A 21,833-nucleotide genomic window follows, 5' to 3' on the forward strand; every position below is an offset into this window, starting at 1 on the left:
AGAGTTAGGCTGCGGGCGTCAGACTGCAGCCCTGTCTCACTCCCCGCCCCTGAGTGAAGAACTCTGTTCTTGAGTTGCCAATTTGAACTCCGCATTTGTTTTCAGAATACATTGATTTAATGATGTCATAAACTTTACCCCCTACACCACTCTGTAGAAGTTTATAAAATAATCCCTTGTGCCAGATTGAGTCAAATGCCTTTCTAAAGTCTACAAAACAGGCAAATATTTTTCCTTTATTGTTTTGGGTATATTTATTTATGAGGGTGTGTAGAGTGTAAATATGATCGGTTGTGCTGTGTTTTGGTAGGAAGCCAATCTGACTCTTATTCAGGACACTGTGCTTGGTAAGGAAGGCCAGTATCTGGGCGTTGATGATACTGCAGAACACCTTCCCCAGGTTACTGCTCACACAGCTGCCCCAGTAGTTATTGGGGTCTAATTTGTCTCCACTTTTAAAAATCGGGGTGATCAATCCTTGATTCCCGACCTCAGGGAAACACCCGGCTCTCAGCACCAGGTTAAAGAGTTTGAGCAGAGCCTCCTGCAGCTGCGGGCTGCTGTGCTTCAGCATCTCAGGGCTGATGCTGTCGGGGCCGCTGGCTTTCCTGGGTTTGAGGATTTTGAGTTGATGTTTTAGTTCCTGTATTGTAAATGGGTTATCTAAGGGATTTTGGTTATTCTTAATGATTTCTTCCAATTTATTTAGGTTTTTTAATATTTTAACCTGTTCTGGCTTTGGATTGTTTTCAACATTTTGGTAAAGTTTTTCAAAGTGTGTTTTCCAGATTTCTCCATTTTGAATTGGTATTTCATTTTTTGTTTTTGGGGTATTTATTCTGCCCATATAGTGGTCTTTTTTCTTACTGAGGAGTTGCTTGTAGTGCCGCAGGGCCTGGCAGTAGCTGAGGCGAGCCTCCTGGTTGTCGGGCTCTCTGTGTTTAGTGTTGGAGAGATGTCTCAGGTGTTTCCTAGAAGTTTCACACTCCTGGTCACACCACTGTTCTTTTTTTCTTTTAGACGATTTCATATTTTGGTTTTTAATTGTTTTAATGTTTGATTTTAAAGCCAGCCTCTCAAATATTTCATTCAGTGTTTTGGTGGCTGAGTTTATTCCGTTTTGGTTTATTTGATAGTGTGAGGATTGATATCTGTCTAACATGTTTTCAATCTCATCACTATTCAGGGCTCTTGTGTAGTTCTCTGTGCTGGGCTCTGACCATCTCTAACTGGGTGGCAGGGAGACCAGTTTTGTGGGAAGTTTGGCTCTGACTTGTGGCTGCGCTGATCTTTTTAGGTAAAGTGTTATTTGGCTGTGGTCTGATAGTGGAGATTGTTGTCTGACTATAAACGCATTGTTGGCTTGTGGGTCCAGGTCAGTTATGGCGTAGTCCACCACACTGCTGCCCAGAGCCGAGCAGTATGTGAATCTCCCCAGAGAGTACCCCCTGGTCCTGCCATTGATGATATATAGACCCAGGCTTTTACATAGGCGCACTACCTGCTTCCTGCTCTTGTTTACCACGCTGTCGTGGCTGTGTCAGTGTGGAGGTGTGTGTGTGGCACAGCGGGGAGTCTCCGAACAGGTGTGTGTTCCCCTCTGTATTGATGTAGTCCATCTCTCTGCCAGTCCTGGCATTGAGATCGCCACACAGCAGTACAGAGCCCAGGGTCTGGAAGTGGCAGATTTCGTTTTGAAGCTCATGAAAGCCTTCCTCATTATAGTAGGGGGAGTCTGCGGGTGGCATATAAATTGCACATAGGTATATATCTGTGTTATTTTGTAGGGTGTCTTTTCTGATTTTCATCCACAGGTGTGTGTCTCCTCTCTGTACTGGGCATAGGGCTGCTCGGAGCTCCTCCCTGTACCACACGATAATCCCCCACGAGGCCCTGCCACACCTGACTTTGGGTTTTTTATAGGAGGGCACAATCAGCTCCCTGTATCCATTGTATCCATCCAGTGTATAGACATATCTGCACAGCACCAAGTCTCTACAAGAATGAAAACATCTGAACTATTTACAGTGTTGATCAGTTCAGGGCCTGTGCTCTTCATTCCAAAAGTTGAGGAGCGTAAACCCTGCATATTCCAACTGCTTATTTTAAAGGACATGTTAATATATTTTATTATACTTGTCTCTTCTACATAAGAAAGTTTAATTTGTGGTCTACAACTGATATTATATTACTATTAATAATTATATATGGATATACATAATAATCACTCAAAGATTTTATGTTTGCATCAAAATATCAGAATAATTAAATCACATTTTTTCTTACTCTCCATCTCCACAACCATATATATGTGTGTTGAGGCTCAGTTAACTCAGCAGTGTGGAACAGATGACACTGAGGAGTTGCCTTATCTGGGCCAGCTGGGCAGCATCGGGCCTCCAGGCTCTGGAAGCCGCTGCTGCGTGGCTGTGTGGCTGTGCTGGTCCCCGGCTGTCCGCTCTGCTGTGCTGGACGGGCCCTCTGGGGATGGGGGGGTGGGGAATGGGGCCGCGGGGTCTCAGGGGCTGGGGCTGGGGTGGAGCCGGTGGCTGGGGATGTGGCCGGGGGCTGGGGGGTTTGCTCCTGGTCTCGAGGTGGGGGTGTGTGGGGTTTCGGCCCAGGGTTGTGTCCTTGAGGACCTTTGAGATGATCCTCACACCCGTCTTGTTGAGGTGGACGTGGTCATACAGGTGATGTGGCTGGATGTCTCAGTGGTGTGCCAGGTGGACGTTGGGGAGGAGGGCACATCTTCGGGACACTTCTGCGTTGATGGCCTGGATGATGTGCAGGGGCACGTCTGTGCGGGGCAGCAGTGTGGAGATGGAAATTTTGGCAGTTGGGAATTCCTCTGTGGCTTTCGTTGCTACCTGTCTCAGGGCTGAGGCCACATCGCCCCTGCGGGCACTCAGGTCGTTAGTGCCGGTGTGGATGAGGATGTGTTTGACTTGGCAAAGCCTCCTCTTGGAGAGCAGCTCCAGGGCTCTCTGTGCTGTGGAGCACCAAAGCTTTTTCACTTTTCGCCCAGGGAAGAGGCGCCTCTCAACCAGGAACTTCCCATTGGATTCGCTCAGAATGACCACCTCTGCGTTGACCTGCCACTCCGGGTTTGCGTCGGGAGTGGTGGGGGCAGCGGGTGTGTTTTGGGGGAGTGGCGTTTCAGGGGGTTGTGTATTAGTGGCAGGTCTGGTGATAGTGGGTGTGTCAGGAGTGGTGGGGAGTGTGGGTGGATCAGTGGGTGCGTCAGGTGTTGGAGGTGTTGTGGGGTCAGTGCAGTGCAGTCTCTGTGCTCCAGTGATGTGTAGCTCCTCTCTTAGCTCCTCCAGCTGGCTCTGCAGGCTCCTCAGCTAGCTGTGCTGGGGTGTCCAGGTCAGCTCCTCCCTCGCTCTGCGCAGCTCCGTCCTCAGGGTTTGGCTCTGCTCCTCCAGGTCTCTCACTGCTGCTCTCAGCTCATGGATCTCAGCCTTGTGCTGCATCTTTAGTCTGTGCATCTCATCCCGGAGCTGATCACACAAGGAGGTCTGGGCCAGGGTGCTCAAGGTCTGCTCCCTGAACTCCGCAAACTCCAGCTCCAGCACTGATAGGCATTCCTTTGCTGGAGAGTTTTGGGGAGACAGGGGGGCAGTCTGTGGGAGATGGGGCACTGTCTGGCTCCGTGTGGCTGGGGGCAGACTGCAGGGTGGCCGGCTCTGGCTCTTGTTTCTCTACCTCAGTCTGCTGCTTTGAGGTGTGGAAGCCGAGAGCTAATTGGTCCAGGCTGCTCTCGCTGCCCTGCACCATGATGGTCCCGTTGTGGTATACATTAAAAGTGAGCATCACACTGTCTGTGTCTTTCTCTACCAGCACTGAGATCTGCCTGCCTCTGCTAATGCCCCTCTTGTTGTTATTGGGGTATGTCTGGCACAGGGTTTTGTGAAAGGCGGTGTAGAACAGTAGATTGTTCTTGACCCTGTTTTCTCCTTTACCGGTGTAGTCTAGGATGAGGGTCTCAGGAGATGCTCTCATCACAGCTTGTTTGTAGTCCTTCTTAGCCTGTGCAGAGCGAATGTCTTCAGGGTATCGGATTTCAAAAGGCAGCTCTGCAGTCAGACTGCTGTTCGATAGATTTCTATCAGTCTCAGTGGCAGTTGGGCTCTCTCCTACTGTCACTCTATTCAAATCGGAGCTCTGCATTTTCATTGGCTGAGTCAACTACTGAGAATGCTTATTTATTTTATTAATACATATTTTTTTGTTTAATTATTTGTCTCTTACCTCCAATTCTTGTCTTCAGCTTTTCTTTTCTGACTTTTCTTCCTGAACTGTCTCTCTGCTTTCTTCTTTTTGTGTTTCTCTTAAAATTATTATTTTTGAATACTTTTTCTTCTGAATTTCTATTCCATGTCTTCTGTGTATGTTTATAGTGCTATATATTCATTTGTAAATCACAAATTAAATCCGCTTATGTATAAAAACAAATGTTTTTTAGGAGCTCATATTCCTCTCTCTCTCTCTCTCTCTCTCTCTCTCTCTCTCTCTCTCTCTCTCTCTCTCTCAATTCATTTCATTTGTATTGTCAAAGCAATTGGACATACATACACATACATACATATACACTCACCTAAAGGATTATTAGGAACACCTGTTCAATTTCTCATTAATGCAATTATCTAATCAACCAATCACATGGCAGTTGCTTCAATGCATTTAGGGGTGTGGTCCTGGTCAAGACAATCTCCTGAACTCCAAACTGAATGTCTGAATGGGAATGAAAGGTGATTTAAGCAATTTTGAGCGTGGCATGGTTGTTGGTGCCAGACGGGCCGGTCTGAGTATTTCACAATCTGCTCAGTTACTGGGATTTTCACGCACAACCATTTCTAGGGTTTACAAAGAATGGTGTGAAAAGGGAAAAACATCCAGTATGCGGCAGTCCTGTGGGCGAAAATGCCTTGTTGATGCAAGAGGTCAGAGGAGAATGGGCCGACTGATTCAAGCTGATAGAAGAGCAACTTTGACTGAAATAACCACTAGTTACAAACGAGGTATGCAGCAAAGCATTTGTGAAGCCACAACACGTACAACCTTGAGGCGGATGGGCTACAACAGCAGAAGACCCCACCGGGTACCACTCATCTCCACTACAAATAGGAAAAAGAGGTGAGACATTCAGATGGTAGAGTCAGAATTTGGCGTAAACAGAATGAGAACATGGATCCATCATGTCTTGTTACCACTGTGCAGGCTGGTGGTGGTGGTGTAATGGTGTGGGGGATGTCTTCTTGGCACACTTTAGGCCCCTTAGTACCAATTGGGCATCGTTTAAATGCTACGGCCTACCTGAGCATTGTTTCTGACCATGTCCATCCCTTTTTGACCACCATGTACCCATCCTCTGATGGCTACTTCCAGCAGGATAATGCACCATGTCACAAAGTTCGAATCATTTCAAATTGGTTTCTTGAACATGACAATGAGTTCACTGTACTAAACTGGCCCCCACAGTCACCAGATCTCAACACAATGGAGCATCTTTGGGATGTGGTGGAACGGGAGCTTCGTGCCCTGGATGTGCATCCCACAAATCTCCATCAACTGCAAGATGCTATCCTATCAATATGGGCCAACATTTCTAAAGAATGCTTTCAGCACCTTGTTGAAGCAATGCCACGTAGAATTAAAGCAGTTCTGAAGGCGAAAGGGGGTCAAACACAGTATTAGTATGGTGTTCCTAATAATCCTTTAGGTGAGTTCATCGTAGCTCTTAATACTCTCTTTCTGTCTGGAGGAGATATAATTGAAGAATTGTACACGTACTAGGCTACTTTCAACACCCTTTGCTGCACTGATATTTTTCCCTCCATTTTTCTTTTTATTTTATTTTTTTGCTGGAAGTTCCGTCAATATCCGCCAGCCTTTAAGAGACATCATGCAGCCAGGCCTCTTGGCTTGTAGTCACACCGTCCAGAACGCGCCCGATCATATCAGATTTCGGAAGCTAAACGGGGCAGGGCCTGCTCAGTACTTGGATGGGAGACCTCCTGGAAATACCAGGTGCTGCAAGCTTTTTACGTCTCCTGGGTAACTTCATCGTAGCTCTTAATTCTCTCTTTCTGTCTCCAGGAGATATAATTGAAGAATTGTACACGTACCCGGCTACTTTCAACACCCTTTGCTGCACTGATATTTTTCCCTCCATTTTTCTTTTTATTTTATTTTTTTGCTGGAAGTTCCGTCAATATCCGCCAGCCTTTAAGAGACATCATGCAGCCAGGCCTCTTGGCTTGTAGTCACACCGTCCTGAACGTGCCCGATCATATCAGATTTCGGAAGCTAAACGGGGCAGGGCCTGGTCAGTACTTGGATGTGTGACCTCCTGGAAATACCAGGTGCTGCAAGCTTTTTACGTCTCCTGGGTAACTTCATCGTAGCTCTTAATACTCTCTATCTGTCTGGAGGAGATATAATTGAAGAATTGTACACGTACCCAGCTACTGTCAACACCATTTGCTGCACTGATATTTTTCCCTCCATTTTTCTTTTTTCTTTTGTTTTTTGCTGGAAGTTCCATCAATACCCGCCAGCCTTTAAGACACATCATGCCGCCAGGCCTCTTGGCTTGCAGCCACACCGTCCTGAACGCCCCCGATCTCATCAGATCTTGGAATTTAAACGGGGCAGGGCCTGGTCAGTACTTGGATGGGTGACCTCCTAGAAATGCCAGGTGCTGCAAGCTTTTTACGTCTCCTGGGTAACTTCATCGTAGCTCTTAATACTCTCTTTCTGTCCGGAGGAGATATAATTGAAGAATTGTACACGTACCCGGCTACTTTCAAAACCCATTACTGCACTGATATTTTTCCCTCCATTCTTCTTTTTCTTTTTTTTTTTTTTTTTTTTTTTTGCTGGAAGTTCTGTCAATACCCGCCAGCCATTAAGAGATATCATGCAGCCAGGCCTCTCGGCTTGCGGCCACACCGTCCTGAACGCGCCCGATCTCGTCAGATCTCAGAATTTAAACGGGGCAGGGCCTGGTCAGTACTTTTATGGGTGACCTTCTGGAAATACGAGGTGCTGCAAACTTTTTACGTCTCCTGGGTAACTTCATCGTAGCTCTTAATTCTCTCTTTCTGTCTGGAGGAGATATAATTGAAGAGTTGTACACGTACCCGGCTACTTTCAACAGCCTTAGCTGCACTGATATTTTTCCCTCCATTTCTCTTTTTTTTTTTTTGCTGGCAGTTCCGTCAATACCCGCCAGCCTTTAAGAGACATCATGCAGCCAGGCGTCTCGGCTTGCGGCCACACCATCCTGAACGCGCCCGATCTCGTCAGATCTCGGAAGCTAAACGGGGCAGGACCTGGTCAGTACTTGAATGTGAGACCTCCTGGAAATACCTGGTGCTGCAAGCTTTTACGTCTCCTGGGTAACTTCATCGTAGCTCTTAATACTCTCTTTCTGTCTGGAGGAGATATAATTCAAGTATTGTACACGTACCCGGCTACTTTCAACACCCTTTGCTGCACTGGTATTTCTCCCTCCATTTCTCTTTTTTTTATTGCTGGCAGTTCCGTCAATACCCGCCAGCCTTTAAGAGACATCATGCAGCCAGGCATCTCGGCTTGCGGCCACACCGTCCTGAACGCGTCCGATCTCGTAAGATCTCGGAAACTGAGTGGGGCAGGGCCTGGTCAGTACTTGGATGGGTGTCCTCCTGGAAATACCAGGTGCTGCAAGCTTTTTACGTCTCCTGGGTAACTTCATCGTAGCTCTTAATACTCTCTTTCAGTCTGGAGGAGATATAATTGAAGAATTGTACACGTACCTGGCTACTTTCAACACCCTTTGCTGCACTGATATTTTTACCACCATTTCTCTTTTTTTTTATTTGCTGGATGTTCCGTCAAAACCCGCCAACCATTAAGAGACATCATGCAGCCAGGCCTCTTGGCTTGCAGCCACACCGTCCTGAACGCCCCCGATCTCATCAGATCTTGGAATTTAAACGGGGCAGGGCCTGGTCAGTACTTGGATGGGTGACCTCCTAGAAATGCCAGGTGCTGCAAGCTTTTTACGTCTCCTGGGTAACTTCATCGTAGCTCTTAATACTCTCTTTCTGTCCGGAGGAGATATAATTGAAGAATTGTACACGTACCCGGCTACTTTCAAAACCCATTACTGCACTGATATTTTTCCCTCCATTTTTCTTTTTCTTTTTTTTTTTTTTTTTTTTTTTCTGGAAGTTCTGTCAATACCCGCCAGCCATTAAGAGACATCATGCAGCCAGGCCTCTCGGCTTGCGGCCACACCGTCCTGAACGCGCCCGATCTCGTCAGATCTCAGAATTTAAACGGGGCAGGGCCTGGTCAGTACTTTTATGGGTGACCTTCTGGAAATACGAGGTGCTGCAAACTTTTTACGTCTCCTGGGTAACTTCATCGTAGCTCTTAATTCTCTCTTTCTGTCTGGAGGAGATATTATTGAAGAGTTGTACACGTACCCGGCTACTTTCAACAGCCTTAGCTGCACTGATATTTTTCCCTCCATTTCTCTTTTTTTTTTTGCTGGCTGTTCCGTCAATACCCGCCAGCCTTTAAGAGACATCATGCCGCCAGGCATATTTGGCTTGCGGCCACACCGTCCTGAACGCGCCCGATCTCGTCAGATCTCGGAAGCCAAACGGGGCAGGGCCTGGTCAGTACTTGGATGGGTTTCCTCCTGGAAATACCAGATGCTGCAAGCTTTTTACGTCTCCTGTGTAACTTCATCGTAGCTCTTAATACTCTCTTTCAATCTGGAGGAGATATAATTGAAGAATTGTACACGTACCTGGCTACTTTCAACACCCTTTGCTGCACTGATATTTTTACCACCATTTCTCTTTTTTTTTATTTGCTGGCAGTTCCGTCAATACCCGCCAGCCTTTAAGAGACATCATGCAGCCAGGCGTCTCGGCTTGCGGCCACACCATCCTGAACGCGCCCGATCTCGTCAGATCTCGGAAGCTAAACGGGGCAGGACCTGGTCAGTACTTGAATGTGAGACCTCCTGGAAATACCTGGTGCTGCAAGCTTTTACAACTCCTGGGTAACTTCATCGTAGCTCTTAATACTGTCTTTCTGTCTGGAGGAGATATAATTGAAGTATTGTACACGTACCCAGCTACTGTCAACACCCTTTGCTGCACTGATATTTTTCCATCCATTTTTCTTTTTTTTTTTTTTTTTTGCTGGAAGTTCCGTCAATACCCGCCAGCCTTTAAGAGACATCATGCAGCCAGGCCTCTCGGCTTGCGGCCACACCGTCCTGAACGCGCCCGATCTCGTCAGATCTCGGAAGCTAAACGGGGCAGGGTCTGGTCAGTACTTGGTTGGGTGACCTCCTGGAAATACCAGGTGCTGCAAGCTTTTTACGTCTCCTGGGTAACTTCATCGTAGCTCTTAATACTCTCTTTCAGTCTGGAGGAGATATTATTGAAGAATTGTACACGTACCCGGCTACTTTCAACAGCCTTTGCTGCACTGATATTTTTCCCTCCATTTTTCTTTTTTTTTTTTGCTGGATGTTCCGTCAAAACCCGCCAACCATTAAGAGACATCATGCAGCCAGGCGTCTCGGCTTGTGGCCACACAGTCCCGATCTCGTCAGATCACGGAAGCTAAACGGGGCAGGGCCTGGTCAGTACTTGGATGGGAGACCTCCTAGAAATACCAGGTGCTGCAAGGTTTTTACGTCTCCTGGGTAACTTCATCGTAGCTCTTAATACTCTCTTTCTGTCTGCAGGAGATATAATTGAATAATTGTACACGTACCCTGCTACTTTCAACACCCTTTCCTGCACTGATATTTTTCCCTCCATTTTTCTATTTTTTTTTTTTTTGCTGGAAGTTCCGTCAATACCCGCCAGTCTTTAAGAGACATCATGCAGCCAGGACTCTCGGCTTGTGGCCACACCGTACTGAATGCGCCCGATCTCGTCAGATCTCGGAAACTAAACGGGGCAGGACCTGGTCAGTACTTGGATGGGAGACCTCCTGGAAATACCAGGTGCTGCAAGCCTTTTACGTCTCCTGGGTAACTTCATCGTAGCTCTTAATACTCTCTATCTGTCTGGAGGTGTTATAATTGAGGAATTGTACACGTACCCTGCTACTTTCAACAGCCTTTGCTGCACTGGTATTTCTCCCTCCATTTCTCTTTTTTTTTTTTGCTGGATGTTCCGTCAAAACCCGCCAACCATTAAGAGACATCATGCAGCCCGGCCTCTTGGCTTGCAGCCACACCGTCCTGAACGCCCCCGATCTCATCAGATCTTGGAATTTAAACGGGGCAGGGCCTGGTCAGTACTTGGATGGGTGACCTCCTGGAAATGCCAGGTGCTGCAAGCTTTTTACGTCTCCTGGGTAACTTCATCGTAGCTCTTAATACTCTCTTTCTGTCTGGAGGAGATATAATTGAAGAATTGTACACGTACCCGGCTACTTTCAAAACCCATTACTGCACTGATATTTTTCCCTCCATTTTTCTTTTTTTTTTTTTTTTTTTTTTTTGGATGTTCCGTCAATACCCGCCAGCCTTTAAGAGACATCATGCAGCCAGACATCTCGGATTGCGGCCACACCGTCCTGAACGCGCCCGATCTCGTCAGATCTCGGAAGCTAAACGGGGCAGGACCTGGTCAGTACTTGAATGTGAGACCTCCTGGAAATACCTGGTGCTGCAAGCTTTTACATCTCCTGGGTAACTTTATCGTAGCTCTTAATACTCTCTATCTGTCTGGAGGAGATATAATTGAAGTATTGTACACGTACCCAGCTACTGTCAACACCCTTTGCTGCACTGATATTTTTCCATCCATTTTTCTTTTCTCTTTTTATTTTTTTTTTTTTTTGCTGGAAGTTCCGTCAATACCCGCCAACCTTTAAGAGACATCATGCAGCCAGGCCTCTTGGCTTTTGGCCACACCGTCCTGAACGCGCCCGATCTCGTCAGATCTCGGAAGCTAAACGGGGCAGGACCTGGTCAGTACTTGAATGTGAGACCTCCTGGAAATACCTGGTGCTGCAAGCTTTTACGTCTCCTGGGTAACTTTATCGTAGCTCTTAATACTCTCTATCTGTCTGGAGGAGATATAATTGAAGTATTGTACACGTACCCAGCTACTGTCAACACCCATTGCTGCACTGATATTTTTCCATCCATTTTTCTATTTTTTTTTTTTTTTGCTGGAAGTTCCGTCAATACCCGCCAACCTTTAAGAGACATCATGCAGCCAGGCCTCTCGGCTTGCGGCCACACCGTCCCGATCTCGTCAGATCACGGAAGCTAAACGGGGCAGGGCCTGGTCAGTACTTGGATGGGAGACCTCCTAGAAATACCAGGTGCTGCAAGGTTTTTACGTCTCCTGGGTAACTTCATCGTAGCTCTTAATACTCTCTTTCTGTCTGCAGGAGATATAATTGAATAATTGTACACGTACCCTGCTACTTTCAACACCCTTTCCTGCACTGATATTTTTCCCTCCATTTTTCTATTTTTTTTTTTTTTTTTTCTTGCTGGAAGTTCCATCAATTCCCTCCAGCGTTTAAGAGACATCATGCAGCCAGGCCTCTTGGCTTGCAACCACACCGTCCTGAACGCGCCCCATCTCGTCAGATCTCGGAAGCTAAACGGGGCAGGGCCTGGTCAGTACTTGGATGTGGGACCTCCTGGAAATACCTGGTGCTGCAAGCTTTTTACGTCTCCTGGGTAACTTTATCGTAGCTCTTAACACTCTCTTTCTGTCTGGAGGAGATATAATTGAAGAATTGTTCACGTAACCGGCTACATTCAACACCCTTTGCTGCACTGATATTTTTCCCTCCATTTTTCTATTTATTTTTTTTTTGCTGGAAGTTCCGTCAATACCCGCCAGTCTTTAAGAGACATCATGCAGTCAGGACTCTCGGCTTGTGGCCACACCGTACTGAATGCGCCCGATCTCGTCAGATCTCGGAAGCTAAACGGGGCAGGGCCTGGTCAGTACTTGGATGTGGGACCTCCTGGAAATACCAGGTGCTGCAAGCCTTTTACGTCTCCTGGGTAACTTCATCGTAGCTCTTAATACTCTCTATCTGTCTGGAGGTGTTATAATTGAGGAATTGTACACGTACCCTGCTACTTTCAACAGCCTTTGCTGCACTGGTATTTCTCCCTCCATTTCTCTTTTTTTTTTTTGCTGGATGTTCCGTCAAAACCCGCCAACCATTAAGAGACATCATGCAGCCCGGCCTCTTGGCTTGCAGCCACACCGTCCTGAACGCCCCCGATCTCATCAGATCTTGGAATTTAAACGGGGCAGGGCCTGGTCAGTACTTGGATGGGTGACCTCCTGGAAATGCCAGGTGCTGCAAGCTTTTTACGTCTCCTGGGTAACTTCATCGTAGCTCTTAATACTCTCTTTCTGTCTGGAGGAGATATAATTGAAGAATTGTACACGTACCCGGCTACTTTCAAAACCCATTACTGCACTGATATTTTTCCCTCCATTTTTCTTTTTTTTTTTTTTTTTTTTTTGGATGTTCCGTCAATACCCGCCAGCCTTTAAGAGACATCATGCAGCCAGACATCTCGGATTGCGGCCACACCGTCCTGAACGTGCCCGATCTCGTCAGATCTCGGAAGCTAAACGGGGCAGGACCTGGTCAGTACTTGAATGTGAGACCTCCTGGAAATACCTGGTGCTGCAAGCTTTTACGTCTCCTGGGTAACTTTATCGTAGCTCTTAATACTCTCTATCTGTCTGGAGGAGATATAATTGAAGTATTGTACACGTACCCAGCTACTGTCAACACCCTTTGCTGCACTGATATTTTTCCATCCATTTTTCTTTTTTTTTTTTTTTTTGCTGGAAGTTCCGTCAATACCCGCCAACCTTTAAGAGACATCATGCAGCCAGGCCTCTTGGCTTGTGGCCACACAGTCCCGATCTCGTCAGATCACGGAAGCTAAACGGGGCAGGACCTGGTCAGTACTTGGATGGGAGACCTCCTAGAAATACCAGGTGCTGCAAGGTTTTTACGTCTCCTGGGTAACTTCATCGTAGCTCTTAATACTCTCTTTCTGTCTGCAGGAGATATAATTGAAGAATTGTACACGTACCCTGCTACTTTCAACACCCTTTGCTGCACTGATATTTTTCCCTCCATTTTTCTATTTTTTTTTTTTTTTTTTCTTGCTGGAAGTTCCATCAATTCCCTCCAGCGTTTAAGAGACATCATGCAGCCAGGCCTCTTGGCTTGCAACCACACCGTCCTGAACGCGCCCCATCTCGTCAGATCTCGGAAGCTAAACGGGGCAGGGCCTGGTCATTACTTGAATGTGGGACCTCCTGGAAATACCTGGTGCTGCAAGCTTTTTACGTCTCCTGGGTAACTTTATCGTAGCTCTTAACACTCTCTTTCTGTCTGGAGGAGATATAATTGAAGAATTGTTCACGTAACCGGCTACATTCAACACCCTTTGCTGCACTGATATTTTTCCCTCCATTTTTCTATTTATTTTTTTCTTTTTTTTTTGCTGGAAGTTCCGTCAATACCCGCCAGTCTTTAAGAGACATCATGCAGCCAGGACTCTCGGCTTGTGGCCACACCGTACTGAATGCGCCCGATCTCGTCAGATCTCGGAAACTAAACGGGGCAGGGCCTGGTCAGTACTTGGATGGGAGACCTCCTGGAAATACCAGGTGCTGCAAGCCTGTTACGTCTCCTGGGTAACTTCATCGTAGCTCTTAATACTCTCTATCTGTCTGGAGGTGTTATAATTGAGGAATTGTACACGTACCCTGCTACTTTCAACAGCCTTTGCTGCACTGATATTTTTCCCTCCATTTTTCTTATTTTTTTTTTTTTTTGCTGGAAGTTCTGTCAATACCCTCCAGCCTTTAAGAGACATCATGCAGCCAGGCCGCTTGGCTTGCGGCCACACCGTCCTGAACGCGCCCGATCTTGTCAGATCTTGGAAGCAAAACGGGGCAGTGCCTGGTCAGTACTTGGATGGGAGACCTCCTGGAAAAACCAGGTACTGAAAGCTTTTTACGTCTCCTGGGTAACTTCATCGTAGCTCTTAATACTCTCTATCTGTCTGGGAGAGATATAATTGAAGTATTGTACACGTACCTGGCTACTTTCAACAGCCTTTGCTGCACTGATATTTTTCCCTCCATTTTTCTTTTTTCTTCTTTATTTTGCTGGAAGTTCCGTCAATACCCTCCAGCCTTTAAGAGACATCATGCAGCCAGGCCTCTTGGCATGCGGACACATTGTCCTGAACGCGCCCGAACTCATCAGATCTCGGAAGCTAAACGGGGCAGGGCCTGGTCAGTACTTGAATGTGAGAACTCCTGGAAATACCAGGTGCTGCAAGCTTTTTACATCACTTGGGTAACTTCATCGTAGCTCTTAATACTCTCTTACAGTCTGGAGGAGATATAATTGAAGAATTGTACACGTACCCGGCTACTTTCAACACCCTTTGCTGCACTGATATATTTCCCTCCATTTTTCTTTTTTCTTTTCTTTTTTGCTGGAAGTTCCGTCAATACCCTCCAGCCTTTAAGAGACTTCATGCAGCCAGGCCTCTTGGCTTGCGGCCACACCGTCCTGAACGCGCCCAATCTCGTCAGATCTCGGAAGCTGAACGGGGCAGGGCCTGGTCAGTACTTGGATGGGAGACCTCCTGGAAATACCAGGAGCTGCAAGCTTATTACGTCACTTGGGTAACTTCATCGTAGCTCTTAATACTCTCTTTCTGTCTGGAGGAGATATAATTGAAGTATTGTACACGTACCCGGCTACTTTTAACACCCTTTGCTGCACTGAAATTTTTCCATCCATTTTTCTTATTTCTTTTTTTTTGCTGGCAGTTCCGTCAATACCCGCCAGCCTTTAAGAGACATCATGCAGCCAGGCCTCTTGGTTTGCGGCCACACCGTCCTGAACGCGCCCAATCTCATCAGATCTCGGAAGTTAAACGGGGCAGTGCCTGTTCTGTACTTGGATGGGAGACCTCCTGGAAATACCAGGTGCTGCAAGCTTCTTACGTCTCCTGGGTAACTTCATCATAGCTCTTAATACTCTCTTTCTGTCTGGAGGAGATATAATTGAAGAATTGTACACGTACCCGGCTACTTTCAACTCCCTTTGCTGCACTGATATTTTTCCCTCCATTTTTCTTTTTTCTTCTTTATTTTGCTGGAAGTTCCGTCAATACCCGTCAACCTTTAAGAGACATCATGCAGCCAGGCGTCTCGGCTTGTGGCCACACCGTCCTGAATGCGCCCGATCTCGTCAGATCTTGGAAGCTAAACGGGGCAGGGCCTGGTCAGTACTTAGATGGGAGACCTCCTGGAAATACCAGGTGCTGCAAGCTTTTTACATCACTTGGGTAACTTCATCGTAGCTCTTAATACTCTCTTACAGTCTGGAGGAGATATAATTGAAGAATTGTACACGTACCCGGCTACTTTCAACACCCTTTGCTGCACTGATATATTTCCCTCCATTTTTCTTTTTTCTTTTCTTTTTTGCTGGAAGTTCCGTCAATACCCTCCAGCCTTTAAGAGACTTCATGCAGCCAGGCCTCTTGGCTTGCGGCCACACCGTCCTGAACGCGCCCAATCTCGTCAGATCTCGGAAGCTGAACGGGGCAGGGCCTGGTCAGTACTTGGATGGGTGACATCCTGGAAATACCAGGTGCTGCAAGCTTTTTTCGTCACTTGGGTAACTTCATCGTAGCTCTTAATACTCTCTTTCAGTCTGGAGGAGATATAATTGAAGTATTGTTCACATACCCGGCTACTTACAACACCCTTTGCTGCACTGATATTTTTCACTCCATTTTTCTTTTTTCTTTTTTTTTTTGCTGGAAGTTCCGTCAATACCCGCCAGCCTTTAAGAGACATCATGCAGCCAGGCCTCTTGGTTTGCGGCCACACCGTCCTGAACGCGCCCGATCTCGTCAGATCTCGGAAGCTAAACGGGGCAGCGCCTGGTCAGTACTTAGATGGGAGACCTCCTGGAAATACCTGGTGCTGCAAGCTTTTTACATCACTTGGGTAACTTCATCGTAGCTCTTAATACTCTCTTTCTGTCTGGAGGAGATATAATTGAAGAATTGTACACGTACCCGGCTACTTTCAACTCCCTTTGCTGCACTGATATTTTTCCCTCCATTTTTCTTTTTTCTTCTTTATTTTGCTGGAAGTTCCGTCAATACCCGTCAACCTTTAAGAGACATCATGCAGCCAGGCGTCTCGGCTTGTGGCCACACCGTCCTGAATGCGCCCGATCTCGTCAGATCTTGGAAGCTAAACGGGGCAGGGCCTGGTCAGTACTTAGATGGGAGACCTCCTGGAAATACCAGGTGCTGCAAGCTTTTTACATCACTTGGGTAACTTCATCGTAGCTCTTAATACTCTCTTACAGTCTGGAGGAGATATAATTGAAGAATTGTACACGTACCCGGCTACTTTCAACACCCTTTGCTGCACTGATATATTTCCCTCCATTTTTCTTTTTTCTTTTCTTTTTTGCTGGAAGTTCCGTCAATACCCTCCAGCCTTTAAGAGACTTCATGCAGCCAGGCCTCTTGGCTTGCGGCCACACCGTCCTGAACGCGCCCAATCTCGTCAGATCTCGGAAGCTGAACGGGGCAGGGCCTGGTCAGTACTTGGATGGGAGACCTCCTGGAAATACCAGGAGCTGCAAGCTTATTACGTCACTTGGGTAACTTCATCGTAGCTCTTAATACTCTCTTTCTGTCTGGAGGAGATATAATTGAAGTATTGTACACGTACCCGGCTACTTTTAACACCCTTTGCTGCACTGAAATTTTTCCATCCATTTTTCTTATTTCTTTTTTTTTGCTGGCAGTTCCGTCAATACCCGCCAGCCTTTAAGAGACATCATGCAGCCAGGCCTCTTGGTTTGCGGCCACACCGTCCTGAACGCGCCCAATCTCATCAGATCTCGGAAGTTAAACGGGGCAGTGCCTGTTCTGTACTTGGATGGGAGACCTCCTGGAAATACCAGGTGCTGCAAGCTTCTTACGTCTCCTGGGTAACTTCATCATAGCTCTTAATACTCTCTTTCTGTCTGGAGGAGATATAATTGAAGAATTGTACACGTACCCGGCTACTTTCAACTCCCTTTGCTGCACTGATATTTTTCCCTCCATTTTTCTTTTTTCTTCTTTATTTTGCTGGAAGTTCCGTCAATACCCGTCAACCTTTAAGAGACATCATGCAGCCAGGCGTCTCGGCTTGTGGCCACACCGTCCTGAATGCGCCCGATCTCGTCAGATCTTGGAAGCTAAACGGGGCAGGGCCTGGTCAGTACTTAGATGGGAGACCTCCTGGAAATACCAGGTGCTGCAAGCTTTTTACATCACTTGGGTAACTTCATCGTAGCTCTTAATACTCTCTTACAGTCTGGAGGAGATATAATTGAAGAATTGTACACGTACCCGGCTACTTTCAACACCCTTTGCTGCACTGATATATTTCCCTCCATTTTTCTTTTTTCTTTTCTTTTTTGCTGGAAGTTCCGTCAATACCCTCCAGCCTTTAAGAGACTTCATGCAGCCAGGCCTCTTGGCTTGCGGCCACACCGTCCTGAACGCGCCCAATCTCGTCAGATCTCGGAAGCTGAACGGGGCAGGGCCTGGTCAGTACTTGGATGGGTGACATCCTGGAAATACCAGGTGCTGCAAGCTTTTTTCGTCACTTGGGTAACTTCATCGTAGCTCTTAATACTCTCTTTCAGTCTGGAGGAGATATAATTGAAGTATTGTTCACATACCCGGCTACTTACAACACCCTTTGCTGCACTGATATTTTTCACTCCATTTTTCTTTTTTCTTTTTTTTTTTGCTGGAAGTTCCGTCAATACCCGCCAGCCTTTAAGAGACATCATGCAGCCAGGCCTCTTGGTTTGCGGCCACACCGTCCTGAACGCGCCCGATCTCGTCAGATCTCGGAAGCTGAACGGGGCAGGGCCTGGTCAGTACTTAGATGGGAGACCTCCTGGAAATACCTGGTGCTGCAAGCTTTTTACATCACTTGGGTAACTTCATCGTAGCTCTTAATACTCTCTTTCTGTCTGGAGGAGATATAATTGAAGAATTGTACACGTACCCGGCTACTTTCAACAACCTCTCCTGCACTGATATTTTTCCCTCCATTTTTCTATTTTTTTTTTTTTTTTTTTGCTGGAAATTCCGTCAATACCCGCCAGCCGTTAAGAGACATCAGGCAGCCAGGAATCTCGGCTTGCGGCCACACCGTCCTGAACGCGCTCGATCTCGTCAGATCTCGGAAGCTAAACGGGGCAGGACCTGGTCAGTACTTGAATGTGAGACCTCCTGGAAATACCTGGTGCTGCAAGCTTTTACGTCTCCTGGGTAACTTTATCGTAGCTCTTAATACTCTCTTTCTGTCTGGAGGAGATATAATTGAAGTATTGTACACGTACCCAGCTACTGTCAACACCCTTTGCTGCACTGATATTTTTCCATCCATCTTTTTATTTTTATTTTTATTTTATTTTTAAGCTGGAAGTTCCGTCAATACCCGCCAACCTTTAAGAGACATCATGCAGGCAGGCGTCTTGGCTTGTGGCCACACCGTCCTGAATGCACCCGATCTCGTCAGATCTCGGAAGCTAAACGGGGCAGGACCTGGTCAGTACTTAGATGGGAGACCTCCTAGAAATACCAGGTGCTGCAAGCTTTTTACATCACTTGGGTAACTTCATCGTAGCTCTTAATACTCTCTTACAGTCTGGAGGAGATATAATTGAAGAATTGTACACGTACCCGGCTACTTTCAACACCCTTTGCTGCACTGATATATTTCCCTCCATTTTTCTTTTTTCTTTTATTTTTTGCTGGAAGTTCCGTCAATACCCTCCAGCCTTTAAGAGACTTCATGCAGCCAGGCCTCTTGGCTTGCGGCCACACCGTCCTGAACGCGCCCGATCTCGTCAGATCTCGGAAGCTGAACAGGGCAGGGCCTGGTCAGTACTTGGATGGGTGACCTCCTGGAAATACCAGGTGCTGCAAGCTTTTTTCGTCACTTGGGTAACTTCATCGTAGCTCTTAATACTCTCTTTCAGTCTGGAGGAGATATAATTGAAGTATTGTTCACATACCCGGCTACTTTCAACACCCTTTGCTGCACTGATATTTTTCACTCCATTTTTCTTTTTTCTTTTTTTTTTTTGCTGGAAGTTCCGTCAATACCCGCCAGCCTTTAAGAGACATCATGCAGCCAGGCCTCTTGGTTTGCGGCCACACCGTCCTGAACGCGCCCGATCTCGTCAGATCTCGGAAGCTAAACGGGGCAGGGCCTGGTCAGTACTTGGATGGGAGACCTCCTGGAAATACCAGGTGCTGCAAGCTTTTTTCGTCTGCTGGGTAACTTTATCTTAGCTCTTAATACACTCTTTCTGTCTGGAGGAGATATAATTGAAGAATTGTACACGTACCCGGCTACTTTCAACAACCTCTCCTGCACTGATATTTTTCCCTCCATTTTTCTATTTTTTTTTTTTTTTTTTTGCTGGAAATTCCGTCAATACCCGCCAGCCGTTAAGAGACATCAGGCAGCCAGGAATCTCGGCTTGCGGCCACACCGTCCTGAACGCGCTCGATCTCGTCAGATCTCGGAAGCTAAACGGGGCAGGACCTGGTCAGTACTTGAATGTGAGACCTCCTGGAAATACCTGGTGCTGCAAGCTTTTACGTCTCCTGGGTAACTTTATCGTAGCTCTTAATACTCTCTTTCTGTCTGGAGGAGATATAATTGAAGTATTGTACACGTACCCAGCTACTGTCAACACCCTTTGCTGCACTGATATTTTTCCATCCATCTTTTTATTTTTATTTTTATTTTATTTTTCTGCTGGAAGTTCCGTCAATACCCGCCAACCTTTAAGAGACATCATGCAGCCAGGCCTCTTGGTTTGCGGCCACACCGTCCTGAACGCGCCCAATCTCATCAGATCTCGGAAGCTAAACGGGGCAGTGTCTATTCTGTACTTGGATGGGAGACCTCCTGGAAATACCAGGTGCTGCAAGCTTCTTACGTCTCCTGGGTAACTTCATCATAGCTCTTAATACTCTCTTTCTGTCTGGAGGAGATATAATTGAAGAATTGTACACGTACCCGGCTACTTTCAACTCCCTTTGCTGCACTGATATTTTTCCCTCCATTTTTCTTTTTTCTTCTTTATTTTGCTGGAAGTTCTGTCAATATCCTCCAGCCTTTAAGAGACATCATGCAGCCAGGCATCTCGGCTTGTGGCCACACCATCCTGAATGCGCACGATCTCGTCAGATCTCGGAAGCTAAACAGGGCAGGGCCTGGTCAGTACTTAGATGGGAGACCTCCTGGAGATACCAGGTGCTGCAAGCTTTTTACATCACTTGGGTAACTTCATCGTAGCTCTTAATACTCGCTTTCTGTCTGGAGGAGATATAATTGAAGTATTGCACACGTACCCAGCTACATTTAACACCCTTTGCTGCACTGATATTTTTCCCTCCATTTTTCTTATTTCTTTTTTTTTTGCTGGAACTTCCGTCAATACCCGCCAGCCTTTAAGAGACTTCATACATCCAGGCCTCTTGGCTTGCGGCCACACCGTCCTGAACGCGCCCGATCTCGTCAGATCTCGGAAGCTGAACGGGGCAGGGCCTGGTCAGTATTTGGATGGGTGACCTCCTGGAAATACCAGGTGCTGCAAGCTTTTTTCGTCACTTGGGTAACTTCATCGTAGCTCTTAATACTCTCTTTCTGTCTGGAGGAGATATAATTGAAGTATTGTACACGTACCCGGCTACATTCAACACCCTTTCCTGCACTGATATTTTTCCCTCCATTTTTCTATTTTTTTTTTAATTTTTTTTCTTGGATGTTCCGTCAATACCCGCCAGCCTTTTAGAGACATCATGCAGCCAGGCCTCTAGGTTTGCGGCCACACCGTCCTGAACGCGCCCGATCTCATCAGATCTCGGAAGCTAAACGGGGCAAGACCTGGTCAGTACTTGGATGGGAGACCTTCTGGAAATACCTGGTGCTGCAAGCTTTTTAGTCTCCTGAGTAACTTCATTGTAGCTCTTAATACTCTCTTTCTGTCTGGAGGTGTTATAATTGAGGATTTGTACACGTACCCGGCTACTTTCAACACCATTTGCTGCACTGGTATTTTTCCCTCCATTTTTCTTTTTTTTGCTGGAAGTTCCGTCAATACCCGCCAGCCTTTAAGAGACATCATGCAGCCAGGCTTTTTGGCTTGCGGCCACACCGTCCTGAACGCGCCCGATCTTGTCAGATCTAGGAAGCAAAACGTGGCAGGACCTGGTCAGTATTTGGATTGGTGACCTCCTGGAAAAACTAGGTACTGCAAACTTTTTACGTCTCCTGGGTAACTTCATCGTAGCTCTTAATACTCTCTTTCTGTCAGGAGAAGATACAATTGAAGAAATGTACACGTACCCGGCAACTTTCAACACCCTTTGCTGCACTGATATTTTTCCCTCCATTTTTCTTTTTTCTTTTTTTTTTTGCTGGAAGGTCCGTCAAAACCCGCCCGCCTTTAAGAGACATCATGCTGCCAGGCGTCTCGGCTTGCGGCCACGCCGTCCTGAACGCGACTGATCTCATCAGATCTCGGAAGCTATACAGGGCAGGGCCTGGTCAGTACTTGGATGGGTGACCTCCTGGAAATACCAGGTGCTGCAAGCTTTATACGTCTCCTGGGTAACATCATCGTAGATCTTAATACTCTCTTTCTGTCTGGAGGAGATATAATTGAAG

At 46.7% G+C, this 21,833-nt stretch overlaps 10 non-coding genes and 35 pseudogenes across 10 annotated transcripts; all 45 read left to right on the plus strand.

The window, feature by feature from the left end:
• The first annotated feature begins 5,923 nt into the window (after window positions 1–5,923).
• LOC136730927 (uncharacterized) lies at window positions 5,924–6,042 on the plus strand (annotated as a pseudogene).
• A 216-nt stretch (window positions 6,043–6,258) lies between these two features.
• Window positions 6,259–6,377, plus strand: LOC136730941 (uncharacterized; annotated as a pseudogene).
• A 216-nt stretch (window positions 6,378–6,593) lies between these two features.
• Window positions 6,594–6,712, plus strand: LOC136730762 (uncharacterized; annotated as a pseudogene).
• Window positions 6,713–6,940: 228 nt separating this feature from the next.
• Window positions 6,941–7,059, plus strand: LOC136731012 (uncharacterized; annotated as a pseudogene).
• A 211-nt stretch (window positions 7,060–7,270) lies between these two features.
• LOC136730705 (uncharacterized) lies at window positions 7,271–7,389 on the plus strand (annotated as a pseudogene).
• A 208-nt stretch (window positions 7,390–7,597) lies between these two features.
• On the plus strand, window positions 7,598–7,716 carry LOC136730939 (uncharacterized; annotated as a pseudogene).
• Window positions 7,717–7,927: 211 nt separating this feature from the next.
• LOC136730763 (uncharacterized) lies at window positions 7,928–8,046 on the plus strand (annotated as a pseudogene).
• Window positions 8,047–8,272: 226 nt separating this feature from the next.
• On the plus strand, window positions 8,273–8,391 carry LOC136731013 (uncharacterized; annotated as a pseudogene).
• A 210-nt stretch (window positions 8,392–8,601) lies between these two features.
• Window positions 8,602–8,720, plus strand: LOC136730746 (uncharacterized; annotated as a pseudogene).
• Window positions 8,721–8,931: 211 nt separating this feature from the next.
• Window positions 8,932–9,050, plus strand: LOC136730706 (uncharacterized; annotated as a pseudogene).
• Window positions 9,051–9,265: 215 nt separating this feature from the next.
• LOC136730496 (5S ribosomal RNA) lies at window positions 9,266–9,384 on the plus strand. Its single transcript, XR_010809322.1, has one exon. It is a non-coding gene; the product is annotated as a 5S ribosomal RNA (ribosomal RNA).
• Window positions 9,385–9,917: 533 nt separating this feature from the next.
• Window positions 9,918–10,036, plus strand: LOC136730770 (uncharacterized; annotated as a pseudogene).
• A 210-nt stretch (window positions 10,037–10,246) lies between these two features.
• LOC136730661 (uncharacterized) lies at window positions 10,247–10,365 on the plus strand (annotated as a pseudogene).
• Window positions 10,366–10,584: 219 nt separating this feature from the next.
• On the plus strand, window positions 10,585–10,703 carry LOC136730817 (uncharacterized; annotated as a pseudogene).
• Window positions 10,704–10,928: 225 nt separating this feature from the next.
• LOC136730945 (uncharacterized) lies at window positions 10,929–11,047 on the plus strand (annotated as a pseudogene).
• Window positions 11,048–11,591: 544 nt separating this feature from the next.
• On the plus strand, window positions 11,592–11,710 carry LOC136730942 (uncharacterized; annotated as a pseudogene).
• A 214-nt stretch (window positions 11,711–11,924) lies between these two features.
• LOC136730747 (uncharacterized) lies at window positions 11,925–12,043 on the plus strand (annotated as a pseudogene).
• Window positions 12,044–12,253: 210 nt separating this feature from the next.
• On the plus strand, window positions 12,254–12,372 carry LOC136730662 (uncharacterized; annotated as a pseudogene).
• Window positions 12,373–12,589: 217 nt separating this feature from the next.
• On the plus strand, window positions 12,590–12,708 carry LOC136730880 (uncharacterized; annotated as a pseudogene).
• Window positions 12,709–13,252: 544 nt separating this feature from the next.
• Window positions 13,253–13,371, plus strand: LOC136730466 (uncharacterized; annotated as a pseudogene).
• Window positions 13,372–13,593: 222 nt separating this feature from the next.
• On the plus strand, window positions 13,594–13,712 carry LOC136730673 (uncharacterized; annotated as a pseudogene).
• Window positions 13,713–13,928: 216 nt separating this feature from the next.
• On the plus strand, window positions 13,929–14,047 carry LOC136730480 (uncharacterized; annotated as a pseudogene).
• A 216-nt stretch (window positions 14,048–14,263) lies between these two features.
• Window positions 14,264–14,382, plus strand: LOC136730971 (uncharacterized; annotated as a pseudogene).
• Window positions 14,383–14,598: 216 nt separating this feature from the next.
• Window positions 14,599–14,717, plus strand: LOC136730820 (uncharacterized; annotated as a pseudogene).
• Window positions 14,718–14,931: 214 nt separating this feature from the next.
• LOC136730876 (uncharacterized) lies at window positions 14,932–15,050 on the plus strand (annotated as a pseudogene).
• A 216-nt stretch (window positions 15,051–15,266) lies between these two features.
• LOC136730587 (5S ribosomal RNA) lies at window positions 15,267–15,385 on the plus strand. The gene has a single exon (XR_010809381.1). It is a non-coding gene; the product is annotated as a 5S ribosomal RNA (ribosomal RNA).
• Window positions 15,386–15,601: 216 nt separating this feature from the next.
• On the plus strand, window positions 15,602–15,720 carry LOC136730909 (uncharacterized; annotated as a pseudogene).
• A 216-nt stretch (window positions 15,721–15,936) lies between these two features.
• Window positions 15,937–16,055, plus strand: LOC136730669 (uncharacterized; annotated as a pseudogene).
• A 216-nt stretch (window positions 16,056–16,271) lies between these two features.
• Window positions 16,272–16,390, plus strand: LOC136730588 (5S ribosomal RNA). Its single transcript, XR_010809382.1, has one exon. It is a non-coding gene; the product is annotated as a 5S ribosomal RNA (ribosomal RNA).
• A 216-nt stretch (window positions 16,391–16,606) lies between these two features.
• Window positions 16,607–16,725, plus strand: LOC136730821 (uncharacterized; annotated as a pseudogene).
• A 214-nt stretch (window positions 16,726–16,939) lies between these two features.
• On the plus strand, window positions 16,940–17,058 carry LOC136730877 (uncharacterized; annotated as a pseudogene).
• Window positions 17,059–17,274: 216 nt separating this feature from the next.
• On the plus strand, window positions 17,275–17,393 carry LOC136730589 (5S ribosomal RNA). The gene has a single exon (XR_010809383.1). It is a non-coding gene; the product is annotated as a 5S ribosomal RNA (ribosomal RNA).
• Window positions 17,394–17,609: 216 nt separating this feature from the next.
• Window positions 17,610–17,728, plus strand: LOC136730911 (uncharacterized; annotated as a pseudogene).
• A 216-nt stretch (window positions 17,729–17,944) lies between these two features.
• Window positions 17,945–18,063, plus strand: LOC136730631 (5S ribosomal RNA). The gene has a single exon (XR_010809424.1). It is a non-coding gene; the product is annotated as a 5S ribosomal RNA (ribosomal RNA).
• A 219-nt stretch (window positions 18,064–18,282) lies between these two features.
• LOC136730793 (uncharacterized) lies at window positions 18,283–18,401 on the plus strand (annotated as a pseudogene).
• A 223-nt stretch (window positions 18,402–18,624) lies between these two features.
• LOC136730576 (5S ribosomal RNA) lies at window positions 18,625–18,743 on the plus strand. The gene has a single exon (XR_010809370.1). It is a non-coding gene; the product is annotated as a 5S ribosomal RNA (ribosomal RNA).
• A 216-nt stretch (window positions 18,744–18,959) lies between these two features.
• LOC136730767 (5S ribosomal RNA) lies at window positions 18,960–19,078 on the plus strand. Its single transcript, XR_010809451.1, has one exon. It is a non-coding gene; the product is annotated as a 5S ribosomal RNA (ribosomal RNA).
• Window positions 19,079–19,295: 217 nt separating this feature from the next.
• On the plus strand, window positions 19,296–19,414 carry LOC136730573 (5S ribosomal RNA). The gene has a single exon (XR_010809367.1). It is a non-coding gene; the product is annotated as a 5S ribosomal RNA (ribosomal RNA).
• A 219-nt stretch (window positions 19,415–19,633) lies between these two features.
• On the plus strand, window positions 19,634–19,752 carry LOC136730794 (uncharacterized; annotated as a pseudogene).
• Window positions 19,753–19,975: 223 nt separating this feature from the next.
• LOC136730452 (uncharacterized) lies at window positions 19,976–20,094 on the plus strand (annotated as a pseudogene).
• A 216-nt stretch (window positions 20,095–20,310) lies between these two features.
• On the plus strand, window positions 20,311–20,429 carry LOC136730689 (uncharacterized; annotated as a pseudogene).
• Window positions 20,430–20,644: 215 nt separating this feature from the next.
• On the plus strand, window positions 20,645–20,763 carry LOC136730618 (5S ribosomal RNA). Its single transcript, XR_010809411.1, has one exon. It is a non-coding gene; the product is annotated as a 5S ribosomal RNA (ribosomal RNA).
• Window positions 20,764–20,983: 220 nt separating this feature from the next.
• LOC136730643 (5S ribosomal RNA) lies at window positions 20,984–21,102 on the plus strand. Its single transcript, XR_010809436.1, has one exon. It is a non-coding gene; the product is annotated as a 5S ribosomal RNA (ribosomal RNA).
• Window positions 21,103–21,307: 205 nt separating this feature from the next.
• On the plus strand, window positions 21,308–21,426 carry LOC136730528 (uncharacterized; annotated as a pseudogene).
• A 216-nt stretch (window positions 21,427–21,642) lies between these two features.
• LOC136730739 (uncharacterized) lies at window positions 21,643–21,761 on the plus strand (annotated as a pseudogene).
• Window positions 21,762–21,833: the final 72 nt, after the last annotated feature.

The sequence above is a fragment of the Amia ocellicauda genome, unplaced genomic scaffold (genome assembly GCF_036373705.1).
Source record: "Amia ocellicauda isolate fAmiCal2 unplaced genomic scaffold, fAmiCal2.hap1 HAP1_SCAFFOLD_32, whole genome shotgun sequence".
Taxonomy (NCBI): domain Eukaryota; kingdom Metazoa; phylum Chordata; class Actinopteri; order Amiiformes; family Amiidae; genus Amia; species Amia ocellicauda.